This window comes from Camelus bactrianus, chromosome 23 (assembly GCF_048773025.1).
Source record: "Camelus bactrianus isolate YW-2024 breed Bactrian camel chromosome 23, ASM4877302v1, whole genome shotgun sequence".
NCBI classification, from domain to species: Eukaryota; Metazoa; Chordata; class Mammalia; order Artiodactyla; family Camelidae; genus Camelus; species Camelus bactrianus.
The window spans coordinates 35528626-35545779 of record NC_133561.1 but is presented as its reverse complement, the minus strand read 5'-3'; positions in this window follow the sequence as shown (position 1 = coordinate 35545779).

Sequence of the window (17154 nt, the reverse complement as noted above, 5' to 3'; positions counted from 1 at the left end):
CCGTTCCCTTTGTGCTAGATGAACGAAAGTCTCTCCATATGCTCAGTTCTGAGAGAAAAGTGTGTGTTAAAGCCGTCTTCACCTAGCTTGTTGGGAACACAAAGTTTCTTTTAGGATGCAAATTCCACTCCATACATATATATGGGTAGATACTAGCTCCAACTCGGTTTTACAGTGAAAACTGCTGGAATTTCAAACCGGCAATAGGAAACAGACTGAGAATCCAGAGTAAAAGTTTCTCCTGCAAGCAGTTCCATTTGTGCTAGATGACCGAACGTCTCTCCACATGCTCACTTCTGAAAGATAAGTGGTTTTGAAAGCCGTCCTTCACACTGATTGTTTGGAACCCAAAGTTTCTCTTCAGTTTCAAACTCCACTCCATACATATATATGGGGAGGTACTAGCTCCAACTCTGTTTTACAGTGAAACCTGCAGGAACTTCAAACCGGCACTAGGAAACAGACTGAGAAAGCAGAGTAAAAGTTTCTCCTGCAACACGTTCCCTTTGTGCTAGATGAACGAACGTCTCTCCACATGCTCAGTTCTGAGAGATAAGTGTGTGTGAAAGCCGTCCTTCACCTAGCTTGTTGGGAACACAAAATTTCTCTTCAGTTGCAAACTCCACTCCATACATATATATGGGGAGGTACTAACTCCAACTCGTGTTTACAGTGAAAATTGCAGGAAATTCAAACCGGCACTAGGAAACAGACTGAGAAACCAGAGTAAAAGTTTCCCCTGCAACCCTTTCCCTTTGTTCTAGATGAACGAACGTCTCTCCACATGCTCAGATCTGAGAGATAAGTGTGTGTGAAAGCCGTCCTTCACCCAGCTTGTTGGGAACACAAAGTTTCTCTTCAGTTTCAAACTCCACTCCATACATATATATGGGGAAGTACTAGTTCCAACTCGGTTTTACAGTGAAAACTGCAGGAACTTCAAACCGGCACTAGGAAACAGACTGAGAAACCAGTGTAAAAGTTTCTCCTGCAACCCGTTCCCTTTGTGCTAGATGAACGAACGTCTCTCCACATGCTTAGTTCTGAGAGATAAGTGTGCGTGAAAGCCGTCCTTCACATAGCTTGTTGGGAACACAAAGTTTCTCTTCAGTTGCAAACTCCATTCCATACATATATATGGGGAGGTACTAGCTCCAACTCGGTTTTACTGTGAAAACTGCAGGAACTTCAAAACGGCACTAGGAAACAGTCTAAGAAACCAGTGTAAAAGTTTCTCCTGCAACCCGTTCCCTTTGTGCTAGATGAACGAATGTCTTTCCACATGCTCAGTTCTGAGAGATAAGAGTGTGTGAAAGCCGTCCTTCACCCAGCTTGTTGGGAACACAAAGTTTCTCTTCAGTAGCAAACTCCACTCCATACATATATATGGGGAGGTACTAGCTCCAACTCGGTTTTACAGTGAAAACTGCAGGAACTTCAAACCGGCACTAGGAAACAGACTGAGAAACCAGAGTAAAAGTTTCTCCTGCAACACGTTCACTTTGTGCTAGATGAACGAACGTCTCTCCACATGCTCAGTTCTGAGAGATAAGTGTGCGTGAATGCCGTCCTTCACCTAGCTTGTTGGGAACACAAAGTTTCTCTTCAGTTGCAAACTCCACTCCATACATATATATGGGGAGGTACTAGCTCCGACTCGGTTTTACAGTGAAAACTGCAGGAACTTCAAACCGGCACTAGGAAACAGAATGAGAAACTAGAGAAAAAGTTTCTCCTGCAACCCGTTCCCTTTGTGCTAGATGAACGAACGTCTCTCCATATGCTCAGTTCTGAGAGAAAATTGTGTGTGAAAACCGTCCTTCACCTAGCTTGTTGGGAACACAAAGTTTCTCTTCAGTTGCAAACTCCACTCCATACATATATATGGGGAGGTACAAGCTCCAAATCGGTTTTACAGTGAAAACTGCAGGAACTTCAAACCGGCACTAGGAAACAGACTGAGAAACTAGAGTAAAAGTTTCTCCTGCAACACGTTCCCTTTGTGCTAGATGAACTAACGTCTTTCCACATGCTCAGTTCTGAGAGATAAGTGTGTGTGAAAGCCGTCCTTCACCCAGCTTGTTGGGAACACAAAGTTTCTCTTCAGTTGCAAACTCCACTCCATACATATATATGGGGAGGTACTATCTCCAACTCGGTTTTACAGTGAAAACTGCAGGAACTTCAAACCGGCACTAGGAAACAGACTGAGAAAGCAGAGTAAAAGTTTCCCCTGCAACCCGTTCCCTTTGTGCTAGATGAACGAACGTCTCTCCACATGCTCAGTTCTGAGAGAAAAGTGTGTGTGAAAGCCGTCCTTCACCAAGCTTGTTGGGAACACAAAGTTTCTCTTCAGTTGCAAACTCCACTCCATACATATATATGGGGAGGTACTAGCTCCAACTCGGATTTACAGTGAAAAATGCAGGAACTTCAAACCGGCACTAGGAAACAGACTGAGAAACCAGAGTAAAAGTTTCTCCTGCAACCCGTTCCCTTAGTGCTAGATGAACGAACGTCTCTCCACATGCTCAGTTCTGAGAGATATGAGTGTGTGAAAGCCGTCCTTCACCTAGCTTGTTGGAAACACAAAGTTTCTCTTCAGTTGCAAACTCCAACCCATACATATATATGGGGAGGTACTAGCTCCAACTCGGTTTTACAGTGAAAACTGCAGGAACTTCAAACCGGCACTAGGAAACAGACTGAGAAACCAGAGAAAGTTTCTCCTGCAACCCGTACCTTTTGTGCTAGATGAACGAACGTCTTTCCACATGCTCAGTTCTGAGAGATAAGTGTGTGTGAAAGCCGTCCTTCACCCAGCTTGTTGGGAACACAAAGTTTCTCTTCAGTTGCAAACTCCACTCCATACATATGGGGAGGTACTAGCTCCAACTCGGTTTTACAGTGAAACTGCAGGAATTTCAAACCGACAGTAGGAAACAGACAGAGGAACCAGAGTAAAAGTTTCTCCAGCAACCCGTTCCATTTGTGCTAGATGAACGAACGTCTCTCCACATGCTCAGTTCTGAGAGATATGTGTGCGTGAATGCCGTCCTTCACCTAGCTTGTTGGGAACACAAAGTTTCTCTTCAGTTGCAAACTCCACTTTATACATATATATGGGGAGGTACTAGCTCCAACTCGGTTTTACAGTGAAAACTGCAGGAACTTCAAACCGGCACTAGTAAACAGCCTGAGAAACTGGAGTAAAAGTTTCTCCTGCAACCCGTTCCCTTTGTGCTAGATGAACGAAAGTCTCTCCATATGCTCAGTTCTGAGAGAAAAGTGTGTGTTAAAGCCGTCCTTCACCTAGCTTGTTGGGAACACAAAGTTTCTTTTAGGATGCAAACTCCACTCCATACATATATATGGGTAGATACTAGCTCCAACTCGGTTTTACAGTGAAAACTGCTGGAATTTCAAACCGGCAATAGGAAACAGACTGAGAAACCAGAGTAAAAGTTTCTCCTGCAAGCAGTTCCATTTGTGCTAGATGAACGAACGTCTCTCCACATGCTCACTTCTGAAAGATAAGTGGTTTTGAAAGCCGTCCTTCACACTGATTGTTTGGAACCCAAAGTTTCTCTTCAGTTTCAAACTCCACTCCATACATATATATGGGGAGGTACTAGCTCCAACTCTGTTTTACAGTGAAACCTGCAGGAACTTCAAACCGGCACTAGGAAACAGACTGAGAAAGCAGAGTAAAAGTTTCTCCTGCAACACGTTCCCTTTGTGCTAGATGAACGAACGTCTCTCCACATGCTCAGTTCTGAGAGATAAGTGTGTGTGAAAGCCGTCCTTCACCTAGCTTGTTGGGAACACAAAATTTCTCTTCAGTTGCAAACTCCACTCCATACATATATATGGGGAGGTACTAACTCCAACTCGTGTTTACAGTGAAAATTGCAGGAAATTCAAACCGGCACTAGGAAACAGACTGAGAAACCAGAGTAAAAGTTTCCCCTGCAACCCTTTCCCTTTGTTCTAGATGAACGAACGTCTCTCCACATGCTCAGATCTGAGAGATAAGTGTGTGTGAAAGCCGTCCTTCACCCAGCTTGTTGGGAACACAAAGTTTCTCTTCAGTTTCAAACTCCACTCCACACATATATATGGGGAGGTACTAGTTCCAACTCGGTTTTACAGTGAAAACTGCAGGAACTTCAAACCGGCACTAGGAAACAGACTGAGAAACCAGTGTAAAAGTTTCTCCTGCAACCCGTTCCCTTTGTGCTAGATGAACGAACGTCTCTCCACATGCTTAGTTCTGAGAGATAAGTGTGCGTGAAAGCCGTCCTTCACATAGCTTGTTGGGAACACAAAGTTTCTCTTCAGTTGCAAACTCCATTCCATACATATATATGGGGAGGTACTAGCTCCAACTCGGTTTTATAGTGAAAACTGCAGGAACTTCAAAACGGCACTAGGAAACAGTCTAAGAAACCAGTGTAAAAGTTTCTCCTGCAACCCGTTCCCTTTGTGCTAGATGAACGAATGTCTTTCCACATGCTCAGTTCTGAGAGATAAGAGTGTGTGAAAGCCGTCCTTCACCCAGCTTGTTGGGAACACAAAGTTTCTCTTCAGTAGCAAACTCCACTCCATACATATATATGGGGAGGTACTAGCTCCAACTCGGTTTTACAGTGAAAACTGCAGGAACTTCAAACCGGCACTAGGAAACAGACTGAGAAACCAGAGTAAAAGTTTCTCCTGCAACACGTTCACTTTGTGCTAGATGAACGAACGTCTCTCCACATGCTCAGTTCTGAGAGATAAGTGTGCGTGAATGCCGTCCTTCACCTAGCTTGTTGGGAACACAAAGTTTCTCTTCAGTTGCAAACTCCACTCCATACATATATATGGGGAGGTACTAGCTCCGACTCGGTTTTACAGTGAAAACTGCAGGAACTTCAAACCGGCACTAGGAAACAGAATGAGAAACTAGAGAAAAAGTTTCTCCTGCAACCCGTTCCCTTTGTGCTAGATGAACGAACGTCTCTCCATATGCTCAGTTCTGAGAGAAAATTGTGTGTGAAAACCGTCCTTCACCTAGCTTGTTGGGAACACAAAGTTTCTCTTCAGTTGCAAACTCCACTCCATACATATATATGGGGAGGTACAAGCTCCAAATCGGTTTTACAGTGAAAACTGCAGGAACTTCAAACCGGCACTAGGAAACAGACTGAGAAACTAGAGTAAAAGTTTCTCCTGCAACCCGTTCCCTTTGTGCTAGATGAACTAACGTCTTTCCACATGCTCAGTTCTGAGAGATAAGTGTGTGTGAAAGCCGTCCTTCACCCAGCTTGTTGGGAACACAAAGTTTCTCTTCAGTTGCAAACTCCACTCCATACATATATATGGGGAGGTACTATCTCCAACTCGGTTTTACAGTGAAAACTACAGGAACTTCAAACCGGCACTAGGAAACAGACTGAGAAAGCAGAGTAAAAGTTTCCCCTGCAACCCGTTCCCTTTGTGCTAGATGAACGAACGTCTCTCCACATGCTCAGTTCTGAGAGAAAAGTGTGTGTGAAAGCCGTCCTTCACCAAGCTTGTTGGGAACACAAAGTTTCTCTTCAGTTGCAAACTCCACTCCATACATATATATGGGGAGGTACTAGCTCCAACTCGGATTTACAGTGAAAAATGCAGGAACTTCAAACCGGCACTAGGAAACAGACTGAGAAACCAGAGTAAAAGTTTCTCCTGCAACCCGTTCCCTTAGTGCTAGATGAACGAACGTCTCTCCACATGCTCAGTTCTGAGAGATATGAGTGTGTGAAAGCCGTCCTTCACCTAGCTTGTTGGAAACACAAAGTTTCTCTTCAGTTGCAAACTCCACTCCATACATGTATATGGGTAGGTACTAGCTCCAACTCGGTTTTACAGTGAAAACTGCAGGAACTTCAAACCGGCACTAGGAAACAGACTGTGAAACCAGAGTAAAAGTTTCTCCTGCAAACCGTTCCCTTTGTGCTAGATGAACGAACGTCTCTCCACATGCTCAGTTTTGAGAGATAAGTGTGTTTGAAAGCCGTCCTTCACCCAGCTTGTTGGGAACACAAAGTTTCTCTTCAGTTGCAAACTTCACTCCATACATATATATGGGGAGGTACTAGCTCCAACTCGGTTTTACAGTGAAAACTGCAGGAACTTCAAACCGGCACTAGGAAACAGACTGAGAAACCAGAGTAAAGTTTCTCCTGCAACCCGTTCCCTTTGTGCTAGATGAACGAACGTCTCTCCACATGCTCAGTTCCGAGAGATATGTGTGCGTGAATGCCGTCCTTCACCTAGCTTGTTGGGAACACAAAGTTTCTCTTCAGTTGCAAACTCCACTTTATTCATATATATGGGGAGGTACTAGCTCCAACTCGGTTTTACAGTGAAAACTGCAGGAAATTCAAACCGGCACTAGGAAACAGACTGAGAAACCAGAGTAAAAGTTTCCCCTGCAACCCGTTCCCTTTGTTCTAGATGAACGAACGTCTCTCCACATGCTCAGATCTGAGAGATAAGTGTGTGTGAAAGCCGTCCTTCACCCAGCTTGTTGGGAACACAAAGTTTCTCTTCAGTTTCAAACTCCACTCCATACATATATATGGGGAGGTACTAGTTCCAACTCGGTTTTACAGTGAAAACTGCAGGAACTTCAAACCGGCACTAGGAAACAGACTGAGAAACCAGTGTAAAAGTATCTCCTGCAACCCGTTCCCTTTGTGCTAGATGAACGAACGTCTCTCCACATGCTCAGTTCTGAGAGATATGTGTGCGTGAATGCCGTCCTTCACCTAGCTTGTTGGGAACACAAAGTTTCTCTTCAGTTGCAAACTCCAATTTATACATATATATGGGGAGGTACTAGCTCCAACTCGGTTTTACAGTGAAAACTGCAGGAACTTCAAACCGGCACTAGTAAACAGCCTGAGAAACTGGAGTAAAAGTTTCTCCTGCAACCCGTTCCCTTTGTGCTAGATGAACGAAAGTCTCTCCATATGCTCAGTTCTGAGAGAAAAGTGTGTGTTAAAGCCGTCCTTCACCTAGCTTGTTGGGAACACAAAGTTTCTTTTAGGATGCAAACTCCTCTCCATACATATATATGGGTAGATACTAGCTCCAACTCGGTTTTACAGTGAAAACTGCTGGAATTTCAAACCGGCAATAGGAAACAGACTGAGAAACCAGAGTAAAAGTTTCTCCTGCAAGCAGTTCCATTTGTGCTAGATGAACGAACGTCTCTCCACATGCTCACTTCTGAGAGATAAGTGGTTTTGAAAGCCGTCCTTCACATTGATTGTTTGGAACCCAAAGTTTCTCTTCAGTTTCAAACTCCACTCCATACATATATATGGGGAGGTACTAGCTCCAACTCTGTTTTACAGTGAAACCTGCAGGAACTTCAAACCGGCACTAGGAAACAGACTGAGAAAGCAGAGTAAAAGTTTCTCCTGCAACACGTTCCCTTTGTGCTAGATGAACGAACGTCTTTCCACATGCTCAGTTCTGAGATAAGAGTGTGTGAAAGCCGTCCTTCACCCAGCTTGTTGGGAACACAAAGTTTCTCTTCAGTAGCAAACTCCACTCCATACATATATATGGGGAGGTACTAGCTCCAACTCGGTTTTACAGTGAAAACTGCAGGAACTTCAAACCGGCACTAGGAAACAGACTGAGAAACCAGAGTAAAAGTTTCTCCTGCAACACGTTCACTTAGTGCTAGATGAACGAACGTCTCTCCACATGCTCAGTTCTGAGAGATAAGTGTGCGTGAATGCCGTCCTTCACCTAGCTTGTTGGGAACACAAAGTTTCTCTTCAGTTGCAAACTCCACTCCATACATATATATGGGGAGGTACTAGCTCCGACTCGGTTTTACAGTGAAAACTGCAGGAACTTCAAACCGGCACTAGGAAACAGAATGAGAAACTAGAGTAAAAGTTTCTCCTGCAACCCGTTCCCTTTGTGCTAGATGAACGAACGTCTCTCCATATGCTCAGTTCTGAGAGAAAATTGTGTGTGAAAACCGTCCTTCACCTAGCTTGTTGGGAACACAAAGTTTCTCTTCAGTTGCAATCTCCACTCCATACATATATATGCGGAGGTACAAGCTCCAAATCGGTTTTACAGTGAAAACTGCAGGAACTTCAAACCGGCACTAGGAAACAGACTAAGAAACTAGAGTAAAAGTTTCTCATGCAACCCGTTCCCTTTGTGCTAGATGAACTAACGTCTTTCCACATGCTCAGTTCTGAGAGATAAGTGTGTGTGAAAGCCGTCCTTCACCCAGCTTGTTGGGAACACAAAGTTTCTCTTCAGTTGCAAACTCCACTCCATACATATATATGGGGAGGTACTATCTCCAACTCGGTTTTACAGTGAAAACTGCAGGAACTTCAAACCGGCACTAGGAAACAGACTGAGAAACCAGAGTAAAAGTTTCCCCTGCAACCCGTTCCCTTTGTGCTAGATGAACGAACGTCTCTCCATATGCTCAGTTCTGAGAGAAAAGTGTGTGTGAAAGCCGTCCTTCACCTAGCTTGTTGGGAACACAAAGTTTCTCTTCAGTTGCAAACTCCACTCCATACATATATATGGGGAGGTACTAGCTCCAACTCGGTTTTACAGTGAAAAATGCAGGAACTTCAAACCGGCACTAGGAAACAGACTGAGAAACCAGAGTAAAAGTTTCTGCTGCAACCCGTTCCCTTTGTGCTAGATGAACGAACGTCTCTCCACATGCTCAGTTCTGAGAGATATGAGTGTGTGAAAGCCGTCCTTCACCTAGCTTGTTGGAAACACAAAGTTTCTCTTCAGTTGCAAACTCCACTCCATACATGTATATGGGTAGGTACTAGCTCCAACTCGGTTTTACAGTGAAAACTGCAGGAACTTCAAACCGGCACTAGGAAACAGACTGAGAAACCAGAGTAAAAGTTTCTCCTGCAACCTGTTCCCTTTGTGCTAGATGAACGAACGTCTCTCCACATGCTCAGTTCTGAGAGATAAGTGTGTTTGAAAGCCGTCCTTCACCCAGCTTGTTGGGAACACAAAGTTTCTCTTCAGTTGCAAACTTCACTCCATACATATATATGGGGAGGTACTAGCTCCAACTCGGTTTTACAGTGAAAACTGCAGGAACTTCAAACTGGCACTAGGAAACAGACTGAGAAACCAGTGTAAAATTTCCCCTGCAACCCGTTCCCTTTGTGATAGATGAACGAACTTCTCTCCACATGCTCTGTTCTGAGAGATAAGTGTGTGTGAAAGCCGTCCTTCACCTAGCTTGTTGGGAACACAAAGTTTCTCTTCAGTTGCAAACTCCAACCCATACATATATATGGGGAGGTACTAGCTCCAACTCGGTTTTACAGTGAAAACTGCAGGAACTTCAAACCGGCACTAGGAAACAGACTGAGAAACCAGAGTAAAAGTTTCTCCTGCAACCCGTTCCCTTTGTGCTAGATGAACGAACGTCTCTCCACATGCTCAGTTCCGAGAGATATGTGTGCGTGAATGCCGTCCTTCACCTAGCTTGTTGGGGACACAAAGTTTCTCTTGAGTTGCAAACTCCACTTTATTCATATATATGGGGAGGTACTAGCTCCAACTCGGTTTTACAGTGAAAACTGCAGGAACTTCAAACCGGCACTAGTAAACAGCCTGAGAAACTAGAGTAAAAGTTTCTCCTGCAACCCGTTCCCTTTGTGCTAGATGAACGAAAGTCTCTCCATATGCTCAGTTCTGAGAGAAAAGTGTGTGTTAAAGCAGTCCTTCACCTAGCTTGTTGGGAACACAAAGTTTCTTTTAGGATGCAAACTCCACTCCATACATATATATGGGTAGGTACTAGCTCCAACTCGGTTTTACAGTGAAAACTGCAGGAATTTCAAACCGGCAGTAGGAAACAGACTGAGAAACCAGAGTAAAAGTTTCTCCTGCAACCAGTTCCCTTTGTGCTAGATGAACGAACGTCTCTCCACATGCTCATTTCTGAGAGATAAGTGGTTTTGAAAGACGTCCTTCACACTGCTTGTTTGGAACCCAAAGTTTCTCTTCAGTTTCAAACTCCACTCCATACATATATATGGAGAGGTACTAGCTCCATCTCTGTTTTACAGTGAAAACTGCAGGAACTTCAAACCGGCACTAGGAAACAGACTGAGAAAGCAGAGTAAAAGTTTCTCCTGCAACACGTTCCCATTGTGCTAGATGAACGAACGTCTCTCCACATGCTCATTTCTGAGAGATAAGTGTGTGTGAAAGCCGTCCTTCACCTAGCTTGTTGGGAACACAAAGTTTCTCTTCAGTTGCAAACTCCACTCCATACATATATATGGGGAGGTACTAACTCCAACTCGTGTTTACAGTGAAAATTGCAGGAAATTCAAACCGGCACTAGGAAACAGACTGAGAAACCAGAGTAAAAGTTTCCCCTGCAACCCGTTCCCTTTGTGCTAGATGAACGAACGTCTCTCCACATGCTCAGATCTGAGAGATAAGTGTGTGTGAAAGCCGTCCTTCACCCAGCTTGTTGGGAACACAAAGTTTCTCTTCAGTTTCAAACTCCACTCCATACATATATATGGGGAGGTACTAGTTCCAACTCGGTTTTACAGTGAAAACTGCAGGAACTTCAAACCGGCACTAGGAAACAGAATGAGAAACCAGTGTAAAAGTTTCTCCTGCAACCCGTTCCCTTTGTGCTAGATGAACGAACGTCTCTCCACATGCTTAGTTCTGAGAGATAAGTGTGCGTGAAAGCCGTCCTTCACCTAGCTTGTTGGGAACACAAAGTTTCTCTTCAGTTGTAAACTCCACTCCATACATATATATGGGTAGGTACTAGCTCCAACTCGGTTTTACAGTGAAAACTGCAGGAACTTCAAAACGGCACTAGGAAACAGTCTAAGAAACCAGTGTAAAAGTTTCTCCTGCAACCAGTTCCCTTTGTGCTAGATGAACGAACGTCTTTCCACATGCTCAGTTCTGAGAGATAAGAGTGTGTGAAAGCCGTCCTTCACCCAGCTTGTTGGGAACACAAAGTTTCTCTTCACTTGCAAACTCCACTCCATACATATATATGGGGAGGTACTAGCTCCAACTCGGTTTTACAGTGAAAACTGCAGGAACTTCAAACCGGCACTAGGAAACAGACTGAGAAAATAGAGTAATAGTTGCTCCTGCAACACGTTCACTTTGTGCTAGATGAACGAACGTCTCTCCACATGCTCAGTTCTGAGAGATAAGTGTGCGTGAATGCCGTTCTTCACCTAGCTTGTTGGGAACACAAAGTTTCTCTTCAGTTGCAAACTCCACTCCATACATATATGTGGGGAGGTACTAGCTCCAACTCGGTTTTACAGTGAAAACTGCAGGAACTTCAAACCGGCACTAGGAAACAGACTGAGAAACTAGAGTAAAAGTTTCTCCTGCAACCCGTTCCCTTTGTGCTAGATGAACGAACGTCTCTCCACATGCTCAGTTCTGAGAGAAAAGTGTGTGTGAAAGCCGTCCTTCACCTAGCTTGTTGGGAACACAAAGTTTCTCTTCAGTTGCAAACTCCAACCCATACATATATATGGGGAGGTACTAGCTCCAACTCGGTTTTACAGTGAAAAATGCAGGAACTTCAAACCGGCACTAGGAAACAGACTGAGAAACCAGAGTAAAAGTTTCTCCTGCAACCCGTTCCCATTGTGCTAGATGAACGAACGTCTCTCCACATGCTCAGTTCTGAGAGATATGTGTGTGTGAAAGCCGTCCTTCACCTAGCTTGTTGGAAACACCAAGTTTCTCTTCAGATGCAAACTCCACTCCATACATATATATGGGGAGGTACTAGCTCCAACTCGGTTTTACAGTGAAAACTGCAGGAACTTCAACCGGCACTAGGAAACAGACTGAGAAACCAGAGTAAAAGTTTCTCCTGCATCCCGTTCCCTTTGTGCTAGATGAACGAACGTCTCTCCACATGCTCAGTTCTGAGAGATAAGTGTGTTTGAAAGCCGTCCTTCACCCAGCTTGTTGGGAACACAAAGTTTCTCTTCAGTTGCAAACTCCACTCCATACATATATATGGGGAGGTACTAGCTCCAACTCGGTTTTACAGTGAAAACTGCAGGAACTTCAAACCGGCACTAGGAAACAGACTGAGAAACCGGAGTAAAACTTTCTCCTGCAACCCGTTCCCCTTGTGCTAGATGAACGAACGTCTCTCCACATGCTCAGTTCTGAGAAATATGTATGTGTGAAAGCCGTCCTTCACCTAGCTTGTTGGGAACACAAAGTTTCTCTTCAGTTGCAAACTCCAACCCATACATATATATGGGGAGGTACTAGTTCCAACTCGGTTTTACAGTGAAAACTGCAGGAACTTCAAACTGGCACTAGGAAACAGACTGAGAAACCAGTGTAAAAGTTTCTCCTGCAACCCGTTCCCTTTGTGCTAGATGAACGAACTCCTCTCCACATGCTCTGTTCTGAGAGATAAGTGTGTGTGAAAGCCGTCCTTCACCTAGCTTGTTGGGAACACAAAGTTTCTCTTCAGTTGCAAACTCCAACCCATACATATATATGGGGAGGTACTAGCTCCAACTCGGTTTTACAGTGAAAACTGCAGGAACTTCAAACCGGCACTAGGAAACAGACTGAGAAACCAGAGTAAAAGTTTCTCCTGCAACCCGTTCCCTTGGTGCTAGATGAACGAACGTCTCTCCACATGCTCAGTTCCGAGAGATATGTGTGCGTGAATGCCGTCCTTCACCTACCTTGTTGGGAACACAAAGTTTCTCTTCAGTTGCAAACTCCACTTTATACATATATGTGGGGAGGTACTAGCTCCAACTCGGTTTTACAGTGAAAACTGCAGGAACTTCAAACCGGCACTAGGAAACAGACTGAGAAACCAGAGTAAAATTTTCTCCTGCAACCCGTTCCCTTTGTGCTAGATGAACGAACGTCTCTCCACATGCTCAGTTCTGAGAGATATGAGTGTGTGAAAGCCGTCCTTCACCTAGCTTGTTGGAAACACAAAGTTTCTCTTCAGTTGCAAACTCCACTCCATACATGTATATGGGTAGGTACTAGCTCCAACTCGGTTTTACAGTGAAAACTGCAGGAACTTCAAACCGGCACTAGGAAACAGACTGTGAAACCAGAGTAAAAGTTTCATCTGCAACCCGTTCCCTTTGTGCTAGATGAACGAACGTCTCTCCACATGCTCAGTTCTGAGAGATAAGTGTGTTTGAAAGCCGTCCTTCACCCAGCTTGTTGGGAACACAAAGTTTCTCTTCAGTTGCAAACTTCACTCCATACATATATATGGGGAGGTACTAGCTCCAACTCGGTTTTACAGTGAAAACTGCAGGAACTTCAAACTGGCACTAGGAAACAGACTGAGAAACCAGTGTAAAAGTTTCCCCTGCAACCCGTTCCCTTTGTGATAGATGAACGAACTTCTCTCCACATGCTCAGTTCTGAGAGATATGAGTGTGTGAAAGCCGTCCTTCACCTAGCTTGTTGGAAACACAAAGTTTCTCTTCAGTTGCAAACTCCACTCCATACATGTATATGGGTAGGTACTAGCTCCAACTCGGTTTTACAGTGAAAACTGCAGGAACTTCAAACCGGCACTAGGAAACAGACTGTGAAACCAGAGTAAAAGTTTCATCTGCAACCCGTTCCCTTTGTGCTAGATGAACGAACGTCTCTCCACATGCTCAGTTCTGAAAGATAAGTGTGTTTGAAAGCCGTCCTTCACCCAGCTTGTTGGGAACACAAAGTTTCTCTTCAGTTGCAAACTTCACTCCATACATATATATGGGGAGGTACTAGCTCCAACTCGGTTTTACAGTGAAAACTGCAGGAACTTCAAACTGGCACTAGGAAACAGACTGAGAAACCAGTGTAAAAGTTTCCCCTGCAACCCGTTCCCTTTGTGATAGATGAACGAACTTCTCTCCACATGCTCTGTTCTGAGAGATAAGTGTGTGTGAAAGCCGTCCTTCACCTAGCTTGTTGGGAACACAAAGTTTCTCTTCAGTTGCAAACTCCAACCCATACATATATATGGGGAGGTACTAGCTCCAACTCGGTTTTACAGTGAAAACTGCAGGAACTTCAAACCGGCACTAGGAAACAGACTGAGAAACCAGAGTAAAAGTTTCTCCTGCAACCCGTTCCCTTTGTGCTAGATGAACGAACGTCTCTCCACATGCTCAGTTCCGAGAGATATGTGTGCGTGAATGCCGTCCTTCACCTAGCTTGTTGGGAACACAAAGTTTCTCTTCAGTTGCAAACTCCACTTTATTCATATATATGGGGAGGTACTAGCTCCAACTCGGTTTTACAGTGAAAACTGCAGGAACTTCAAACCGGCACTAGTAAACAGCCTGAGAAACTAGAGTAAAAGTTTCTCCTGCAACCCGTTCCGTTTGTGCTAGATGAACGAAAGTCTCTCCATATGCTCAGTTCTGAGAGAAAAGTGTGTGTTAAAGCAGTCCTTCACCTAGCTTGTTGGGAACACAAAGTTTCTTTTAGGATGCAAACTCCACTCCATACATATATATGGGTAGGTACTATCTCCAACTCGGTTTTACAGTGAAAACTGCAGGAATTTCAAACCAGCAGTAGGAAACAGACTGAGAAACCGGAGTAAAAGTTTCTCCTGCAACCAGTTCCCCTTGTGCTAGATGAACGAACGTCTCTCCACATGCTCAGTTCTGAGAGATAAGTGTGTGTGAAAGCCGTCCTTCACCTAGCTTGTTGGGAACACAAAGTTTCTCTTCAGTTGCAAATTCCAACCCATACATATATATGGGGAGGTACTAGTTCCAACTCGGTTTTACAGTGAAAACTGCAGGAACTTCAAACTGGCACTAGGAAACAGACTGAGAAACCAGTGTAAAAGTATCTCCTGCAACCCGTTCCCTTTGTGCTAGATGAACGAACTCCTCTCCACATGCTCTGTTCTGAGAGATAAGTGTGTGTGAAAGCCGTCCTTCACCTAGCTTGTTGGGAACACAAAGATTCTTTTCAGTTGCAAACTCCAAGCCATACATATATATGGGGAGGTACTAGCTCCAACTCGGTTTTACAGTGAAAACTGCAGGAACTTCAAACCGGCACTAGGAAACAGACTGAGAAACCAGAGTAAAAGTTTCTCCTGCAACCCGTTCCCTTGGTGCTAGATGAACGAACGTCTCTCCACATGCTCAGTTCCGAGAGATATGTGTGCGTGAATGCCGTCCTTCACCTAGCTTGTTGGGAACACAAAGTTTCTCTTCAGTTGCAAACTCCACTTTATACATATATGTGGGGAGGTACTAGCTCCAACTCGGTTTTACAGTGAAAACTGCAGGAACTTCAAACCGGCACTATTAAACAGCCTGAGAAACTAGAGTAATAGTTTCTCCTGCAACCCGTTCCCTTTGTGCTAGATGAACGAACGTCTCTCCATATGCTCAGTTCTGAGAGAAAAGTGTGTGTTAAAGACGTACTTCACCTAGCTTGTTGGGAACATAATGTTTCTCTAAGTTGCAAACTCCAATCCATACATATGGGGAGGTACTAGCTCCAACTCGGTTTTACAGTGAAAACTGCAGGAACTTCAAACCGGGACTAGGAAACAGACTGAGAAACCAGAGTAAAAGTTTCTCCTGCAACCCGTTCCCTTTGTGCTAGATGAACGAACGTCTCTCCACATGCTCAGTTCTGAGAGATAAGTGTGTGTGAAAGCCGTCCTTCACCTAGCTTGTTGGGAACACAAAGTTTCTTTTCAGTTGCAAACTCCACTCCATACATATATATGGGGAGGTACTAGCTCCAACTCGGTTTTACAGTGAAAATTTCAGGAACTTCAAACCGGCACTAGGAAACAGACTGAGAATCCAGAGTAAAAGTTTCTCCTGCAACCCGTTCCCTTGTTGCTAGATGAACGAACGTCTCTCCACATGCTCAGTTCTGAGAGATAAGTGTGTGTGAAAGCCGTCCTTCACCTAGCTTGATGGGAACACAAAGTTTTTTTCAGTTGCAAACTCCACTCCATACATATATATGGGGAGGTACTAGCTCCAACTCGGTTTTACAGTGAAAACTGCAGGAACTTCAAACAGGCACTAGGAAACAGACTGAGAAACCAGAGTAAAAGTTTCTCCTGCAACCCGTTCCTTTGGTGCTAGATGAACGAACGTCTCTCCACTTGCTCAGTTCTGAGAGATATGTGTGTGCGGAAGCCGTCCTTCACCTACCTTGTTGGGAACACAAAGTTTCTTTTCAGTTGCAAACTCCACACCATACATATATATGGGGAGGTACTAGCTCCAACTCGGTTTTACAGTGAAAACTGCAGTTACTTCAAAACGGCACTAGGAAACAGACTGAGAATCCAGAGTAAAATTTTCTCCTGCAACCCGTTCCCTTGGTGCTAGATGAACGAACGTCTCTCCACATGCTCAGTTCTGAGAGATAAGTGTGTGTGAAAGCCATCCTTCACCTAGCTTGATGGGAACACAAAGTTTTTTTCAGTTGCAAACGCCACTCCATACATATATATGGGGAGGTACTAGCTCCAACTCGGTTTTACAGTGAAAACTGCAGGAACTTCTAACCGGCACTAGGAAACAGACTGAGAAACCAGAGTAAAAGATTCTCCTGCAACCCATTCCCTTGGGGCTTGATGAACGAACGTCTCTCCACATGCTCAGTTCTGAGAGATAAGTGTGTGTGAAAGCCGTCCTTCACCTAGCTTGTTGGGAACACAAAGTTTCTTTTCAGTTGCAAACTCCACTCCATACATGTATATGGGGAGGTATTAGCTCCAACTCAGTTTTACAGTGAAAACTGCAGTTACTTCAAAACGGCACTAGGAAACAAACTGAGAATCCAGAGTAAAAGTTTCCCCTGCAACCCGTTCCCTTGGTGCTAGATGAACGAACGTCTCTCCACATGCTCAGTTCTGAGAGATAACTGTGTGTGAAAGCCGTCTTTAACCTAGCTTGTTGGGAACACAAAGTTTCTTTTCGGTTGCAATCTCCACTCCATACATATTTATGGGGAGGTACTAGCTCCAAATATGTTTTACAGTGAAAACTGCAGGAACTTCAAACCGGCACTATGAAACAGACTGAGAAACTAGAGTAAAAGTTTCTC